Genomic DNA, 18,309 nt, shown 5'->3' with positions numbered 1-18,309 from the left:
GTCATAACAAACATCAAGTGTAACATCCATGACAAGTCTATTTATGCTACCCTCTAATCCCTCCTAACTTGCTCTAGCCCTTATTCCTATAAGTCAAGCCTTAGAGGTAATTCAAAGCTCCCAAAAATCTTGGAACAACTCAAGAAAATTCATGAGCACTATCATATCCCTTCTCTACCCTTAGAAATAATAGACACATGAATTTTTAGCAAGACCATTCATATATACTTGTGAAGATCATATCCCAACGACTATATTTATGGCCCCAAAAAACATTATTACGAATATTTTAAAATTACTCTATGAAATTATCATTTTGTCTAATTATAAAAAATATTTTGAAATTATTCTCTAAAATTATTGTTTTTCATGGAACAATCTGACAAATTTTTTATCATTGTAGTTCAAGCCATTGGCATTTCCATCCCCATATGCCTTAGCATCCTATAAGATGCCAAAATACTCACTAGTGGGTTGGGATCCCATGATCTTTTAGGAGATAGCTGTTTTTGATTACATGAGTGCTTGAGAAGGCAAAAGGCCAAGTGACCCTATTATATAGGATACCTTTAATGCTGAGGGAAGCTTATCATGGCTCTAAGTTAATAAGTTCCCTACTGTGTGTTGTTGATAGAAGTAGTGTAATCACATACAACCTAATCTTATGGGGTTGGAAGCTCATATCCTAGGCTAGACAATTTTTTTCTCTGTAGGGAGATGGATTTTATACTACTTCATGAAATGGTGTTTTTCTATATTATCTTTTGTGCAATAGAATGTTGTTTTCCAAAGTGTTTGTCATGTGCTAGATGTTGTGTTAATGGACCCTGTGTAACATGATAATAAAAGGAAGCTGCTTTTTTATGTTGTAATAGTATGGTACCTTTGCTAATTAGATAAGTAAAATAAATCCCATCAAGGAATGTGAGAATATCTCAATCCTGATGACCAATCATCTATGGCTAGATGGACCTAATAATTTGGGTAGCTTTTCTAAACATTAGATGGAGTTATTAATACATGATCCTCCAAATTCAGTAGGATATATATGAGGCTCAACTTCATTTTTGGGGGGCTAATGTGAGATGATGCCTTATCGGCAAGAGGATCAACATTTTATTCTCTTCCACTCCTCACTCTCTTTGAACCAAGTGCCAAGGTCATTCACCTTCTTATGTGTAACCAGATGGTGCGAAGCTGCAGAGCAAGAAGGATGCAGTTCCTGCTGTATATGTTGATTGCCTCCAGATTGTCGCCTCCAAATTGCTAAGCTGTGCAACCTCATCCAGAGTTTGGAACGTACCATACATCCATAAGCCTGTTGACAACGGTTCTACCCACATATCTCTCTTGTGCTTCTTCTCTCTCTCACCCCTCTTGGACTCCACAACTTCTATCTTGCATCCCACCAATTCTTCCCTCTTACCTAGAATATCAACTTGGCTTATGTTTCTTAAACAAACCAAAGATTATGGTCAAGTGGCTAGTCTCAAGGAGATTGAGATGGAAATCTACAAAGGATATTGGACCCTACAAATGATATTTCCTTTGGCACACCCATTTTTGAGTATCTTTATCTATATTTGTTGATATACACAAGCATAAAATCCTCATATCATTAACTTTCTCTCTCCCCCTCTCTCTCTCTCTTTGTTTTTATCTCATTATATCTATCATGTGCATATACCTTTTTAAATCAAATGGAACTTGATTGTAATGACATAGGAGGCACGTAGAGAGATTGACATAGAGGAGGTGGCATACTAAGTGACCAAGGGCACGGGGGTAGAGGAGGAGTGCCATTGTAAAGAGAGCCCCTAACCCATGAGCATCACAACATCTAGTGAGGATGCATCAGAGAGGAAAAGAGGATCACATGGTGATAACGATGAGAATAGTAACAACTTTGATAACGCCCATAATGGTACCATGTAATTGTAATTTCCACATTAGTCAATAATAGTGTTGATAGCCATTATACTTTCATTGTAACGTGTCCACCTGTTCACTTGTAGGACAAGTCTTAGCAGCCCATCGAGAAGAGATTCTAGAAAGCACCGCCCCGCACTCCAACAGAATGTCACGGGGTTTGCGATCTAGGTCTTTCCGAGTCTGCCACGAAGCGGAAGCATTCCGGCCGTTCCCACTTAGGACCGACTTGAATCAGGGTTTTCCTAGTGGTCAAATTCCTAGAATGGTAGCTAGCGTCGAGCCCCAGGAGAACTACTTTACGCAAAAACATCAGGGTCAAAGCGGATTCATGCTGCACTTGGTTCAAGGAGAATGGAAAACGAAAGGGATGCAAAGCTCGCCCTCTCTGCCCATAAGGCATAGTCCCATTCCATTCCCCTAAAATAGCACAAATCGGGACTCTAGCTTCCTAGATTCTAAGTCATCGTTACCTTGCTGTCAAATTCTTTGAGAAAAGTTCCCGGCCAACCGGGACCACCCATCCGAAGGACGGACCCATGGCCACATCCACCACACTTTCCTCAGGGTTGCTTTAGTTGTCTAATTACCTATCACATTTAGTTTGACACGCAAAAAGAGCTTCCTTAATTAGCCTTTTAGTCACTAGTTCCTTCACGTAATCTTAGCACAGACATAGAAAAACAATGTCAAGAAAGTTCCTTTTCAACAATTGATCATATTTATCTTTGGAATACATCATATAATCGAGCCCATAGGCTAATGCATAATTCGCCCGAAGGCAATCCATAATCCGCCCAAAGGCAATCCAACAATCCTGAGGGATTACTAATCTAAGTTTCTGCCCGTAGACTAGTATGCAGGCCTCGAGATCCAATCTCGAGTCACGTCCGCCTCATGTGCAGGACCTGGAGGCAAGGGATTTACGGCCGAAGCCCCCCGGCACCCAAGCATCCTCCTGCTCCAAGTAGCACCCACGGAGAGACCTCTCGTGGCGGGTTCGGTCCACGTTTCCGGTCGACTAATAACCCGCTTGGTTAGGGTCAAGCAGACAATCAGGGGTAACTGATGTTGCCGCTCCCTCCAGGCCTTCAACTTAAAGCATTAATTATTTTTTTCCATCTTTAGTTCTTTGAGAAAAGCAATACAAACAGTGCTCATAAACTGTACAAACACAATCAATCCAATGGTTGTTTGTTTGGCCAATTGCTAAGGTGTGAATCCATCTCTTCGAATGCATCTAGCATTCGATCTGGGATCAATTGCGACTTGGCAAGATCCCAAAGGGTTTCGTTGCTCGTTTACCCTTTTATCCTTAGGTTAGGGTTTGTACCCTGTTAACCCAAAATAACAACACCTTAGGTTCCTTAAACTAAGATAGTAAATCCTGGGCAACCTTGTCACCTAACTTGATTGGTCAATTTCTTGCTAAGCAATACATATCTTCCCTAACTTGGCAAATCAATAGCAGGATGACTACTCATCCTCTTGCAAGTTAGACTTGCACTAGAACCTGCCAACCTTGTTCCAAAGAGTGGCAAATCTATCTTGTGACTTAAACACAAAGCCATGCGACATTTCAACTTGTTGTACGAGACAAGTGTCACACCTAACTTGGATCATTTCTCCCATCAAACGACGTTCCTTGGTCAAGAAATTCGTTTGGTCAAGATGTAGGGTTTGGGATGTCTTCTTGACCCAACCCAACCCTAACCATACTAGGCCAATAACGTTTAGCCCTAGGGATTCTAAATCCATACGGAGGTCTAATCTTAGGCCAATTAGCCCTAGGGTAAAAACCCTAGATCGTTATTGTATGGGCGTCCAATTAACCCTAACATTGCGAGAATGTGGGTAGGACCTTTGGGATCGAAAGTCTTGACTTGGCATCCCAAGTGCAATATTAGGCAGAAATTTTAACATGACTAAACCCTAGCTAGCACTTTGAGGTGTTTGTTGTACTAATTGTTTATGCTTTTAAGAATCCCATGTGGGTTATGTCATTACAAGTGGTTTAGCTAAATCGGTCTACTTGTCTTGCGACAAGGAACGATCTTTTCTTAGAGATGCTAATATTTGTCCTAAAAGGTGTAAATAGTTGCAAGGCATCATATTTCATGCGAATATGCGATTCATTGACCTTTTCCTTCTATGCAACTATAAAACGTAAAATGACCATCTCTTTTTTCTTGCCTAATCTAAAATGATAGACAATTCATGGCTAAGTCATATAAAAGACTACGTTGAATTGCATCAAGAACTATACCTATAGATCCTTTGTCTGATGCATTAAATTCATGATTTAGTATGAAATGCATCTTTTTCTAAAACAATTTCGATAAAGAAGTTCATGCATGACGAATGTCATAAGACTATGGTTGACTTAATCCATTCAGGGGCACTTAACTCGACTTAAAAATGCAAGCATCCTCGCATGTAACAGGTAAGTTTATGGTTTCCTTTTCATGCAATGCAATTCTTTGGACAACATCTGACGGATGTTAACGATTTTCTCATGCGAATCACAACAAGGAAGTTATCGCCTAAATGCAATATGCGCTTGTTCTTTCTTGCAAGGAAGACAAGGGTGAATTTAAACAAATTTTCATCCTTTGAACCTATTCAATATGCATTTAGGATTGTCACTTTGGAAATGCAAGCAAAGTGCAACATGCAACTAAGACTCGTAAGACGAATGAGTAATTTGCATTCATAACTTTCCCATGAAAATTAAACATGCCTAATGCATTCCTTTTATACGGAATTAAACTTCTAAGAACTTGGGTTCGAGGACTCGCAGCGATGTCCACGTGTAAACTTGGATTGGAGGCTCCCGCGTGAGCACCTTGCATCTTTTGTTTTGGGACCATTTATGCAGTGTATTCTTTATCGCTGCAGCTGCCCTTGGGTTACTTGCGCGTCCTGAAGACTCATAGTCTGCGATCTTCCTCTCTTGCGTAGGATCAGGGGCCTTGGAGGCTTGGGTTTAAATTTCCGGGGAAGCACACGTGTACAAGGCTTATGAAATCCTTGTTAGAAGCTTCTAAAGAAGCTTCCAAGAAGCTTTTGCTTCTCAACAGAATTACGTGGAGGGAAATGATTGGGGAGGAGGAGATTGATGACAGGGGGGGGGGGGAGATTATGATGATGATGGCCATGGTATGGGAAGGCGGCAGTAGCGCGGTAGCAACGGGCAGCAGTGGCGGCAGTTATGGCGGCTCCTCCACGGCAGGCAGGCATCACAGCAGCCTTCGTCTCCTCTCCTCCCTCACATGCTCCAGGGGGGTCATATAGGCTTGGGAGGGGGGGAAGGTAGCCACACACATGGCTTGTGTGCATGCCTCCCCCCTCATGCTTCCCCACACCACTTAGCTCCTCTTTCTCTCACATTCCTCTCCCCTACCATGCATCGGCTGAGGGGGGGGAGGGAGGGGTTTATTAAAAAAAATTTGCACTAAACTTATCCATTAACCCCTTTTTCCCCGTGAAGGGTGTTCCCGTGCGGCTTGCGGGTTTTAGCCTCGGCCTTATTTGCACGACACGATTGGGGTTTATTATCATGTATGCGGGGTAAGTATTTAACTGCCAACTTTTTACAATGTGGGAGATTACTTTGGGGTGCCTTATTGCGTGGGGTGTGCGGAGTTTAAGGTTGACTTAATATTTTGAGCGGAAATATTACATTCTCTCCCCTTAGAGGAATCGAGATGTCCTCATCTCGAGAAGAGCTGGGGATATTGTTGGTTGAGAGTACTTTCATCCATCCAAGTGGCATCCTCTTCGAGATAATATTTCCACTAGATGAGGTATTCTCTCAAGCTTCTGGATCTTAAATGCCTCTCCCTAACATCTAAGATCATATCAGGCCGTAGCTCAAGGACTCCTTGGCTAGGCGTTACAACTTGTTGATCATCAAGCACGTGATTAGGGTTAGGTACATACTTCTTCAGTAAACTGATATGGAATACATTATGAACCTTTAGGTTCTCAGGGAGTTGAAGTCTGTAAGCATTAGGCCCTAGGCACTTGAGGATCTTGTAAGATCCACAATACCTTGGACTTAGCTTTTTGCATTCACCTAAGGATAGGGAACTCTTCTTTGGACGTACGCGAATGAAGACCGTATCTCCTTCAGCGAAGGATCTATCTTGACATTTTAGGTCCGCATAAGCCTTTTGTCTATCCTTGGTGGCTTGGATGTCCTGTCTTATTGACTTGATTTGGTCATCCATATCTTCCAGCATTTGCTTTGAAGCTTCAACCCTCAAGGTTGGATCCGAGAAGTTTAAAGGACTTCGACAATCGTGCCCATACAATGCTCGAAAAGGGGACATCTGAATACTTTGTTGGTAAGAAGCATTATAGGCAAACTCAACCAGTGGCAAATATTGAATCCACTTCTTGGGTTTGCGGCAACAATGTGCCCTTGGCATATCCTCAATAACTTGGTTGACTTGCTCCGTTTGGCCATCAGTTTGGGGATGGTAAGCTATACTGAAATAGAGTTGAGTCCCAATGGCTTCGAAGATAGCCCTCTAGAAATGTGATGTGAAGAGAGAGTCACGATCACTAATGATTCTTCTGGGTAACCCATGAAGTTTGAATATCTTCTTGATAAATAACCTTGCAATGTCTGAGGCTTTATAGTTTGTCTTAATAAGAATAAGATATGCAACCTTGGTGAGCATATCCACCACAACCATAATGGAGTTGAATCCTCCTTGAACCTGAGGTAGTCCAACAACGAAATCCATACTAATGAATTCCCATTTCATTTGGGGAATGTCAAGTGGTTGCAACTTCCCTGGCATTTTGACATGTTCGGCCTTAATGTGTTGACAAGACAAAAACTCAATGACATATTTGAGAATGTCACCTTTAAGCCTCTCCCAATAATAGCTCTTTCTGACTCCATTGAGGGTTTTGGCATAGCCAGGATGTCCTGAAAAAGGGGAATCATGAGCCTCCCAAAGTATCTTTTGTTTGAGTGACTGGCTTGCTGGTATATATAAACTCATTCTATAGTAGACAAGTCCACTATTGATAGAGAATTCTAGATACTTTGCATGTAGCTTCGGGTCTTGATCCTTGATGGGGATCTCCCTTAGCAACTTTTGATAGGTTGGATCATGGCATGCCTCTTCTCTAGCTAGTGCGAGTATTGGGTTGTTTGGCATGGATACCTTTGTGGCTAAAGATCTAGCCGTTGATGGATCTTGCAAAATCAGAGAATTTAGAAACGCCTTGCGACTGAGTGCATCAACAACTACATTCTCCTTTCTAGGTCAGTATTTGATTTCAAAATCGTATTCCTCCAGTACTTCAATCCATCAACGTGGCCTCATGTTGAGCTCATTTTGGGTAAAAATCTATTTGAGACTTTTATGATCTGTCACTAAGGTAAACTTGTTTTCCAGCAAGTAGTGTCTCCAAAGCTTGAGAGCATGGATGACAGGTAACAGCTCCAGATCGTGGGTAGCATAATTCCTCTCATGGCTCTTGAGTTTCCTTGAAGAGTGCTATAGGATGACCTTCTTGCATAAGCACACATCCTAAGGCAAGTGTGCTAGCATCAGTTATCACTTCAAACTCCTTACCAAGGTCCGAAAGTTTCAGGATAGGTGCTGATACCAAGCTTTGCTTTAGTTTATCAAAGCTAGATTGTTCAGTAGTTGACCATATAATTGATGTTTACTTCTTCAGTAGATAAGTCAGAGGTGCTGCAATCAAAGCATAGTTTTTTATAAAGGCCTTGTACCATCCTGTCAATCCAAGAAAGCTACGTATTTCTTTGACAGTTGTTGGTGTTGGCCACTCCAGAACATCTCCGGATCCACAGAGATTCCTTCCACTGATACAATGAATCCCAGATATTCAATCTATCACTTGAAGAATGCACACTTCTTCTTCTTGGCATAAAGCTTGTGTGCCCTGATTGTCTCAATGAAAATGCGAAGCTGGGGTTCATGATCTTCTTCTTGTTTGGAGTAGACTAAGGTATCATCAAAGAAAATGAGTACGAAGTCATCAAGATATGGCCTAAAGATATCCTGCATTAGCCTGTTGAAGGTAGCAAGAGCATTTGTCAGTCTGAATGACATGACTAGAAACTCAAAGTGTCCATATCTTGTGCTGAATGCTGTCTTTGGGATATCTTCCTCCTTGATCCTTATCTGATAATATCCAGACCTGAGATCAAACTTGGAGAAGATCTTTGCACCTTGAAGACGGTCAAGAAGTTCATCTATTCTTGAAATAGGATATTTGTTCTTAATGGTTGATTGATTCAACCCTTTGTAATCAATACATAACCGAAGCGTTCCATCCTTCTTCTTCTGGAATAGCACTGGAAGGGAGGTTTGTGTTGGATTTTGTGGTTGGCCATTTGAGTATTTGAGAAAGCTAAGAGCCCACTTGTATCCACACCAAATTTGAGAGAGAGAGAGAGAGAGAGTGTGTGTGTGTGTGTGTGTGTGAGAGAGAGAGAGAGAGAGAGAGAGAGAGAGAATGTGTGTGTGTGTTAAGATCCAAGATACTTAAAATATATATGGTAAATATTATGATGGCACAGATAGAGAATAGATGAGAGCAAAGAAAGATGTAGAGAGAGAGAGAGAGGTAAAGAAATTGCCAATACGCTAGGGACTAGAAGATGGGCTAGTCCTTGTGGAGTTATATTATTGACAAGGAGCAAGCTCCTCCATTACACATAAACCAGTTCTTACTTGTAGAACTTGGAAACAAGATCACGGTTCCTTGCATGGTATACAACCGGGTAATACTTGCACAAATTGGAAGTTGGCACCTTTTGATCCTTCTTGAGTCTCCTTCTCTCCTACACAATATGTGTAGGGCTCTCCTCTTGGCGCTTGATTTTAGCAAAGCTTCTGGAGCAGTTGCACCTTCTCTTCTCCTCTTGGAACTTGATTTCAGCAGAGCTTTCGCAGCACTTGCGCCTTCTCTTCTCCTCTTGGAACTTGATTTCAGTAGAGCTTCCACAGCACTTGATTTGAGCAGAGCTTTTGTAACACTTGCAACTTCTCTTCTCCTCTTGGATACATGCAAAGTGATGCTTGCTTTTACCTCTCTCACACCCAAGGAGAGCCTCCTCTTTTATAGGCTTTCAAGAGCTTGTCTTCTTGGAGAGAGACTTGAGTTTATCTTCATGCAAGTTGTGGTTGTTCCAGGGCCTACTCTGAAGCACTAATTTTGAGATATCTCTCTGTGCGTTGTTTGGATTAAAAAAATGTCCAACACGAAAATTGCAGATCTCACTGTTTTCAATAACCCTCATGGCTTGTTTTTAGAGATCTTCTTTTTATCGCGAGATATCTTAAAAATGTGTTTACCATGTCTTTTTTAAAAAGAACAGCTTCTCAAAGTGTACTCTTAACTTATGGTCCATGCAACCACCTTAAGGAGAGTTCATTAAATTTCCTTGGGCCTCAACCTTAAGATTAACTTACACACAAAAGATTGTGTCTTTTTAAACCTTAGAAAGAGAAAATCACTTCTCTCCTCACTTCCAAAGGATCAGGTCTCTTGTCTTTCTTAGTGAGAGAATTACCTCTCTTATCTTTCTTAATGAAATAAAAGACCTTAAATCTTGACTTGTAAGGGAAAGGATGACCCCAAATGAATGAAATGCTTGTTACACACAAGTACACGTTCCCAGGCGTCCCCGGATGAACACATAAATACATATACACAATGCTAATGCTTTTCCTCTTCTTAGAACTTAATCCATCTTCATTTATGTGTAACTCCTTGGTTCTTGTGTACACTCTTACACTTGGCAGACACTTCTTTTCCCCTTCATAACTTGTACTCCTTGTACTAGATATCCCTGTCACAGTGCTCTGATCACCCCATTAAGTGATGGACTAGGAATATTGGTCTCTAAATGGTCTGATGGCCATGCTAGATCATCATCAACACTTTAAAGAAAAGTGAGTCAATAATTTATTTACATGAATTGATTAAATAGAGAATGTGTAATAATCAATCAATTTAGTGACATCCCTCTAGCTTCTAAACAATTGACCTCAACTCTAGAGGGGATACATAGTCCTTAAGAAGATCTGGAAAGTCTTGTAGTTCTCTCTCAGTCATAAACTGAGCATCCAATGGGAGATCATTCTTAAACTTAACCAGATAATTTTGTAATACCGTAGCTGACCTTAGAGTATTGTCCTGATGGTGTAAAATTCTTTCAAGCACAAGGAATTCTTCTTTTTCTTCTATGTCAGGTAAATCTTCCTTGATTGGTTCCATTGGAGGTTCTCCAATATAGGGATGTAGCAAACTTATATGGAAAGCATTATGAACGTTCCAATGACTTGGTAGACTAAAAAAAAAATCACATCGTTTATCTTATATGTGATCTTGAAAGGGCCATAATAGCAATTAGAAAGCTTAACCACTTTTTCATTTTGACCTTTTTGCTTCTTTAAGCAAGCCTTCTAAAACTTAAGAAGAACATGTTGTCCCAAATTGAGATCTAACTTACTATAAAGATCTTATCCTTCGTAAGAAGGATGGGTGGTAAATAAGGCTTACCATAGATGATCTCAAAGGTGCCTTACTAGTACTAAAGTGCACTATATTATTGTATGCAAACTCTACTAAAGGCAAATACTTTTCCCATTCTCTTTGATTATCAAAGACATGATTTCAAAAGGTCCAGAATAGTAGAATTAGCACTTTCACTTTGCCCATCTGTTTCAGCTGACATATAGCCAGTCACTGTACTGTGAGTAGTCCGATCAGCCCATAATGCGAAAGGTAGCATTTTAGGCTATTCTTTGATCTTTTCTCTACAAGAATTTGCTGGAGCTTTGAGAATAGGTTGGTGCCCTTTGTCACTTTTCCCATTGCCTTCAGGGTTGTAAGCTGATGTTAAAGCCGACTTAATACCCAATTGAGCAAAGAAGTTGTGTGTCTCATTAGCATCCAACTCTCCTCTATCTACAGTTACTTTACCGACACAACCATATCTGCAAAACACATCTTCAAGAAAAAAATGACAATCAGCTTGAGTGGTCTTGGTTGTTAAGGCTTTGCCTTCAACTTGATTGGTTAGATCCTCTCTTGCAAGAACTAATATTGCATATTCCATATTCTTGTAGGCATGGTTACAAGATCAATAACCCATCTATAATGTATAGTCAAGGGATAAGTCGATTGTAATCCATCTTGATGCTTGACCATAGAATATATCTGGCACACATAATAGGTTTCAACAAAATGTGCTATGTCCCGATACATGTTTTGCCACCAATATTTTTCTTTGATTTTACTATAGGTTTCCCATATGCCTCTATGGCCGATAAGCGCTCCTTTCTTCTTCTTTGTGTGCTTCCATAGATGCCCTTGTTTAAGAAAAAAGCCATAAGCTTTCCTCTTAATATGCTTGAACTCTTCATCAGTCCAAGACTCCTCCTTCTTCATTGTGCTCAAATATTGGCTGATCTTTAGCCAATCTTCTTCATAATCTTCTTCAAGGAAATGAATTAGAACTTGAGAAATGCAATGAGCGTGTTGGCTACTAGTTGATCACTATGGAAGCACTTATAAATCATTCACGGTCACACTTTAATGCCGTTACAACTCCCCACAATTTCCTTTTTACTTGTGCATACCTTCTTTGACTTTCATTGAGAAACTTTTCTCCAAAACGAATTGCATACCTATTACGTTCAAGGTCTTCTTGGCCAATAGCCCATCCTATCCCAATGGGACTTGTATCCATAATAAGGATGATGGGTTGACCATTTGAATAATCAGCCCTTTTGAGAGTGGAGGACTGAAATGAACAACTTCTTTAGTTTGCGTACAGTGAGAGTATGCTCTTTCCCCCAAGAGAATCTTTGGCCATTTCTTAATAATTGTTAGATATTTTTGGCTATATGAAAAAAATGTGGTATCCATATGAGATAGAATACATATACACTAATAAATCTTCTCACTAGTGAAATATTTGTGCATTTTTCTTGCATTCTGCTAATGGAATCCATCTTGATTGGTGAAGGTTTACGCCCGTAGGGGCCACACAAAGATGTCCCAACCACTAGGAGTTCTTCTACTCCAAAAATCGACTTAGCTCCAGAAAGGGTAAGATGTACCTCTTCTAGCCTTGTCAAATTTCTATCACAATCATGAATATGGTTACCTACAAATGTTCTGCAACCATCTTTGTCAAGCTCCTCATTATTTTCATTGACTTCACATCCCTTGATAAGTACATCATCAAGAAATGGAAGAGTAAGTTGTGGAATAAAGTCCCTTAAGATTTTGTGCATGGCATTCATCATATGAGCTATGGAGTTTGTTGCACCTTGTGGTAGAATGCGACCAATCCAAGACGTGTCTTCATTGTGGTAATGTCTCGGCTTTCTAATGAAAGCTGAAATTGGTCATAGCTTGAATATAGGTTGCCCATAGAATAAATTTCTCTACGTGCAAAAGCTTTAGCAAATTCGTCAATGATTGGACCTGAACCAACATTTCAGATTGTGACACGATTAACATGCTGTAGATCTTGGATGAATTGTAAAGATCCCTTTTTCTTGGGTACGGTAAACCATTGATTTGAGTAAGTGTTGAAGAAGATTCTAAAATCTTCATTCTGATCTTCTCATTTAGAAGTTCCAATAATTTGCGCAAATGTGCCCTTGGAATGGAAATGGGATTGAGGTTCCAAGACACATGTGGGATCATAAAAATGACCATAGGAGCCACGATATTTGGATGCACACAGCCTATTTCACTTGGTTGAAATGCAAAAGCTTTTCCATGTTTCATTAGCATTTGCATAAAAGAGTGTTTTTCAGTTGGTGAAAGGAAAGAATTTTCACCTATTTTGAGCTCTTTTATACTGTCAGATGTGAACTTGTGACCAATGTTGGAAGGATCACGAAGACTTGGTTGATTTGCTGCCCTATCATCCAACATTATGATGATGAAATATTCTATTCATTGAATGTCAGAGTTAAATTGTGTTTTAAAGGGAAATATTTAAGGAGTTAAGATAGTTGGGAAACTTGGTTAGAAACTATCCTAGTTATCCTATAAACATTAGTTATAAGTAGGAAGAGGTTAACCTCTCAAACTAGCAAGGGTTAATAAAACATCAATCCTTTTTGCTAGAGAACTAATTAGTAAGAAATCTCAATTGAATTCTAACAAAAGAATAATTTGGTTACAATTGAATCTCTGTGTAACAAGCGGGGTATAGGAGAACTAAGGGTTAGATACCTAGTTACACTAATAGAGGTATAAAAGGTGTAAGAAACCCAGTTTAGGGCATCCACGTATAATCAAGAACTGACTCTTCACCTTCTCCTTTATCTTCCATGGTTTCCTTCCTCTTTCTCCCTTATTTCTTAACCTTCTCTCTCCTCTTCTAGTCTTTCTCTCCCTTCTTGTTCAACTCTTTCTCTCTCTTTTGCTCATTCTTCTCTCTCCTCTGAGCCTCATTTATTACAAGTGGTATTAGAGCTTCAAGCTTTGGTATTTCTTCCCTTTCATTTTTTCTCAATCTAGCTCCCTTTCAAATCTAAAAAGCTCTAGTTACTTAGGCACTAGAGGTACAAATACAGTAAGGAGCGTTCGGCAACAAGGTTCCATGCTCAATCCATTCAGTAAGAAGCTCGTAAGTTACCACCTATCTGTAACCACCTAACCGAGTTCTGCAACAAGCGAACAATGTCACATCACCTCCTCATCGTACTAGGCACATGGAAAGAAAAACACTCCAAACCCTATTTCAACACACATGCAACCTCTCGTTCCTACAGTTTCTACAAGTAATCAAGCATCATTGTCTAACAAAGCGAGAGATACATAAATGCTTACATTAGTGCATCATCGATGAGAAGGATGTCCTAGATTTCATTGACTGAAAAACATCAATCATATGCACACACAAAGATGTTCACAACTACAAGCAAATGCTACACAAATACTACATAATCGAATAGATCCACATCGTCAAAGTTCATATGAATGCAAATAAGGAGTCATCATTGTAGAACTGGCTACATGACAATAACTTCCACGAGATACAGGAGATACCATTTGGAGCAACTGTAATGATAGACTAAGAACATGACCTCACCACAGGTGTAACAAATGGTGCAATGTGTAAGATCAACTGTATCAACATATCAAATGTTAAAATTATATCACGATTCCAAGTCACAATCTAGTCAACAAACCAACAACTCACCTTGTAGTGCAACAAGCACCAATGCAAGAGGCACTGAATAGCAAGTTGCACCATAAATCTATGTCCTCATTAACACTCGCATACTTGATCATCGAACACAAATCGCAAGGAGCCACAGTCAACCAAAAATCACTTCTACATATAAGAACGTGTTCACGCCAAAATTACTATATGCCATGCTCTTTTACATAGCTCAAAGAAGAAATTAGAGCATCGTCAACCTTCCATATCCATTTGTCTTCATTCCGACACCTTTCTTGACACCATGACTCAAGTGGCAAAACAACATAGCCAAAAACAAACAAATATTAAACGCAACACATTTTATTACAGTCTCATATGCTTCTTGTAGCATGTAATAAAAAAATCTTCTAAACCTTCTTTCAAATATTGTGTTTTTTGAGTTCTCTTGTCCTACTAATAGATTTATTAACATAATAATGTGCTTTCCTCATTTTCTGCTTTAGAAATGTACTTCACCCACCATCAAGGTAAAGATGACTTCACATGAGGTGCGTACAATCCAAACAATACCTAGTATCTATAAAAATACAAATATATAATATTACTTCATCTCACCATATAGCAGATGTTTCAACTATACATTCCAAAACACAAGAATACAATGCCTACAAGTACACAGAATCGCAAGTACGTAACGGCAAATGAGATGAGGATGGGAAACATCTCTAGGCAAAAGCCATCAACATATGTCAATAGCTTTGCAACATACAACCTCCAAAAACACATTTCCATATCCACTCAAAATCTCAACAACACATGGCTTCTTGCATCAAATGACAAGATCTAGTTGGTACACAACCTTGTACAAACTTCACAACCTTGATTTTTACTTGAAACAATGATACTAAGTCGTATGCACTTAACATGTAGGACTCGTCAAAGACATGAGCGACAAACTCAAACCTGAGTATGAAGACTCAGTTAACAATCCACTGCGAATAAGCATGATCCAAGCACTTCTAGACACAAGAACAAAGGATATCAAAACATTGAGCTACCGCATTAGAGATTTAACATCTTGTTCAACCAATTGGTATAGCTCACGAAAAAAGAAGGCAAGGACATGCTAGAAGAGTACATGAAAAAGAACCACTACAATCATGATCATGACAATCCTACAATAACAATCAAGAAGATCACATACCTATTGAGCAGGAGAGGTCTACATCCACAAACAGGTTCCAACTCTGATCCATTCAGCAACATAATTTATGTAACAGGAAAGTTCTAACTTTTCAAATAATTTTTATAAAAAAACTAATAATATCATTTTATTGCAAAAATGCAAATAAAAGCAAACTAAGAAGAAATAAAAAATGCCAAACTTGCAACCTCAACCACTGCAAGTCCTACCACCAACTCAAGTACTTCCATATCATTTGGCATTGTCTGCATCCAAAACCCACGAGTCAATCCCCAGAAGTGCCAACACAGAGACAAAAGTAAATACTTCATCTACATCATAAGATGTAAGAAGAACGACTACAAGTATGTAGGGTCAATTGATATAGAGGATCTGGATTCTCCTAGTTGCATAAGGCAACATCTGAGTTAGCCTCTGCTAAAAACATACTGGCAGATCTGTTTAAGTAGATGGAGCAACAAACCCAAATGATTGAGACCCAAAGAGAAGAGATATCTTCTTTGAAGATTCAGTACAGAAGCTCAATCCGAGGTCACTAAAATCTCATAGGAGAAGGAGAGGATATCCAAAGAAGCGCAAGAGTTTCAAACTCTTTTAAATGTCAAACTCTCAGCCTTACAGACTGCTAATGACATAGTGGCATCACAAGCTTCCCAAATCAAACAGTTGCAAGACCAACTGGCACAGTCATGGTCTGTTCCTCCAAGTCCTAATGTTCCCCTAATTCCTTCTCTATCAAACTAGGACTTGGTAGTTCTCCAAAGACAGGCTACCTTGTGTTCTTTATTTCAAGATAAAGTGGAACGATTGCAGTCTAGGATGGATCTGCTATGGTCTACATTTGAGCATTTCCAGGAATATGTTCCTCTAGACCATTCTTTCTTTGTTCACTATCAATTTCAAAAATTGGCCTTTTACATGAAGCTTTCAACAATGGATCTTCCTCTTCCAGAGGATGGTTGGAGCGGAGCTTGGTCTCCTGAGTTGCTGACAGAAGTGGTCCGTATGGTGTTTGAAGATTCTGTCATGACGTATACCATGTTGCTCTCATATATGTATCTACGAGGAGATCTATTGATTCTAGATGAACTAGATATGGCCTGGTATGTGGGAGACGTAGTTTTACAAGCTGTTTTGTATGTCAACTATTTGGAGTTGTGGATAGATGACATGTTCGAGAGTTACTCCTCAAAAGTGGTCACTTGCCCTGATAATTCCTGGCACTCAATGATTGATTCTGTGGTCCTGAATCAATGACAGAATATAGCTTCTACCTATGTACAGAGTACTAACCAATTGAGGGTGGATCTCTTAGCTCACATTTCCAAAAATAATCCATTTGATTCAACCTTTTTTTATGCCTATCAAAAAAGATCTATCTTAGGTCCCTTTGTTCCTAGCCTATTGTATTATCAACAAATGGCTCACCATTATGATACCTATATTTCCCTTTATCAAACCAATTCAACATCGATCTTACCCCTTTTTTTCCAATCTCAATCTTTTCCTCAAATTTTAATATTTACATATTGCTCTTTTATCGAAGATAGAGTATATTCCCCTTCTCCACCATGCCCTTCTCCATCCCTCCATGTACCTTCTACCTTTTCTATTTATCAATTAACACCCTTCCTAACTAATTCCCTAAAAAATTTCGCTACTCCTTCTTTAACCTATTCCTCCTTTTATGATTTTGCATACCCATCTCTTCATCCACTTTTACTTATTCCACTTCCCTCTCCTGCCACTTCTATCTCTCAACCCCCTCAGTTGGTTAGTGAATATGAAGGGTTTGATCAGCAGATTCCAAGAAGAAGAGGATGAAGCTTGACTCATTCTCTTACAGGACCTCAGATAAACTGGCCAATAATTCCAAGAGATTGAACAACTACCAGTCAAGCATACCAGAACTACCTTCATTTTGCTCACCAATATTCACAATCTCTAGATCCTTCAGTGAGATTGACAGCTCATTTTGCTTGGTATCTAGCATACATGCATAGGCATTCCCATAATGATCAAAAGGCCATTCCAAAGCTTTGTATGAATGTCAATGGGAACATTGACTCCCACCAGTTGGATGTCCTCTATTTTCATGCCCTTTGTCTCCCTAACAGATACCTTGTCTTGCTAGAAAGGATGTGCTGCTTGCAGTTCTTTCAAAATCCTCCCAAGACATTTGTAGATGAATCCTTCTCCATGGATCGCTTTCGAAACCACCAAGCCTTCAAAAGGGATCATCTTCATTGATACCTTTGCAATGTATCTTGGATTATTCTTAATGATATATATCTCTTTGTGGAGGTGTCATTCAGATGGTTGTGTTAGTGTTTGTGTGTATGTTGTAATAATTGTATGTACTGAGTTCGTGCTGATTGAGAATACTTGTTCGAGAGCTCTTTTCAAAAAATTGTTGGTGGATGGAAAGCCTATGGTGGAAAACTGAAGAGAACCTCTTATATCATTTACAAATTTATTATGTTTTTTAAATGATTAATCAACTGAGTTAATGAATAATTGAAGTTTTCCTTTAGTAGTATTTTCTATCAGATACAGGTGATACGTTGGGGTCGTGTTTTGGAGAGATTATTGAAGATTCTACGGAAGATCCCGATTGAGCTCTTTAGTAAACTTATATTTTTATTTTCCTTAGGTCGCGAGGATGCTTCCTTTCTAAGTGTGGGGATATGTTGAGAGTGGAAAAAGACTGAATTTTGGACCTGATTTTTGTTGTTTTTGAGGATTGAATGATTAATTTTTGATGGATTTAGAGTGGTTTATGGTTGTTAATGAAAGTATTTGAGAGTGTTTTGGATGATATTGATTATGTTTTGGAAGTTTATGATGATTCTCAGTAGAGATATGAAGCTCTATGATGTTCTGTTGAGGTTCTAATTGGTTATGTATACCTTCTGTATAGCTTCTATTTTGTTCTGATTGTCTTCTGTATGAAGCATGGATTGATGATTGATAAGGATTGAGA

This window comes from Lygodium microphyllum, chromosome 30 (genome assembly GCF_053477565.2).
Source record: "Lygodium microphyllum isolate KBCC chromosome 30, Lygodium_microphyllum_v1.1.10, whole genome shotgun sequence".
NCBI lineage: Eukaryota > Viridiplantae > Streptophyta > Polypodiopsida > Schizaeales > Lygodiaceae > Lygodium > Lygodium microphyllum.
This window is presented reverse-complemented; position numbering follows the sequence as displayed.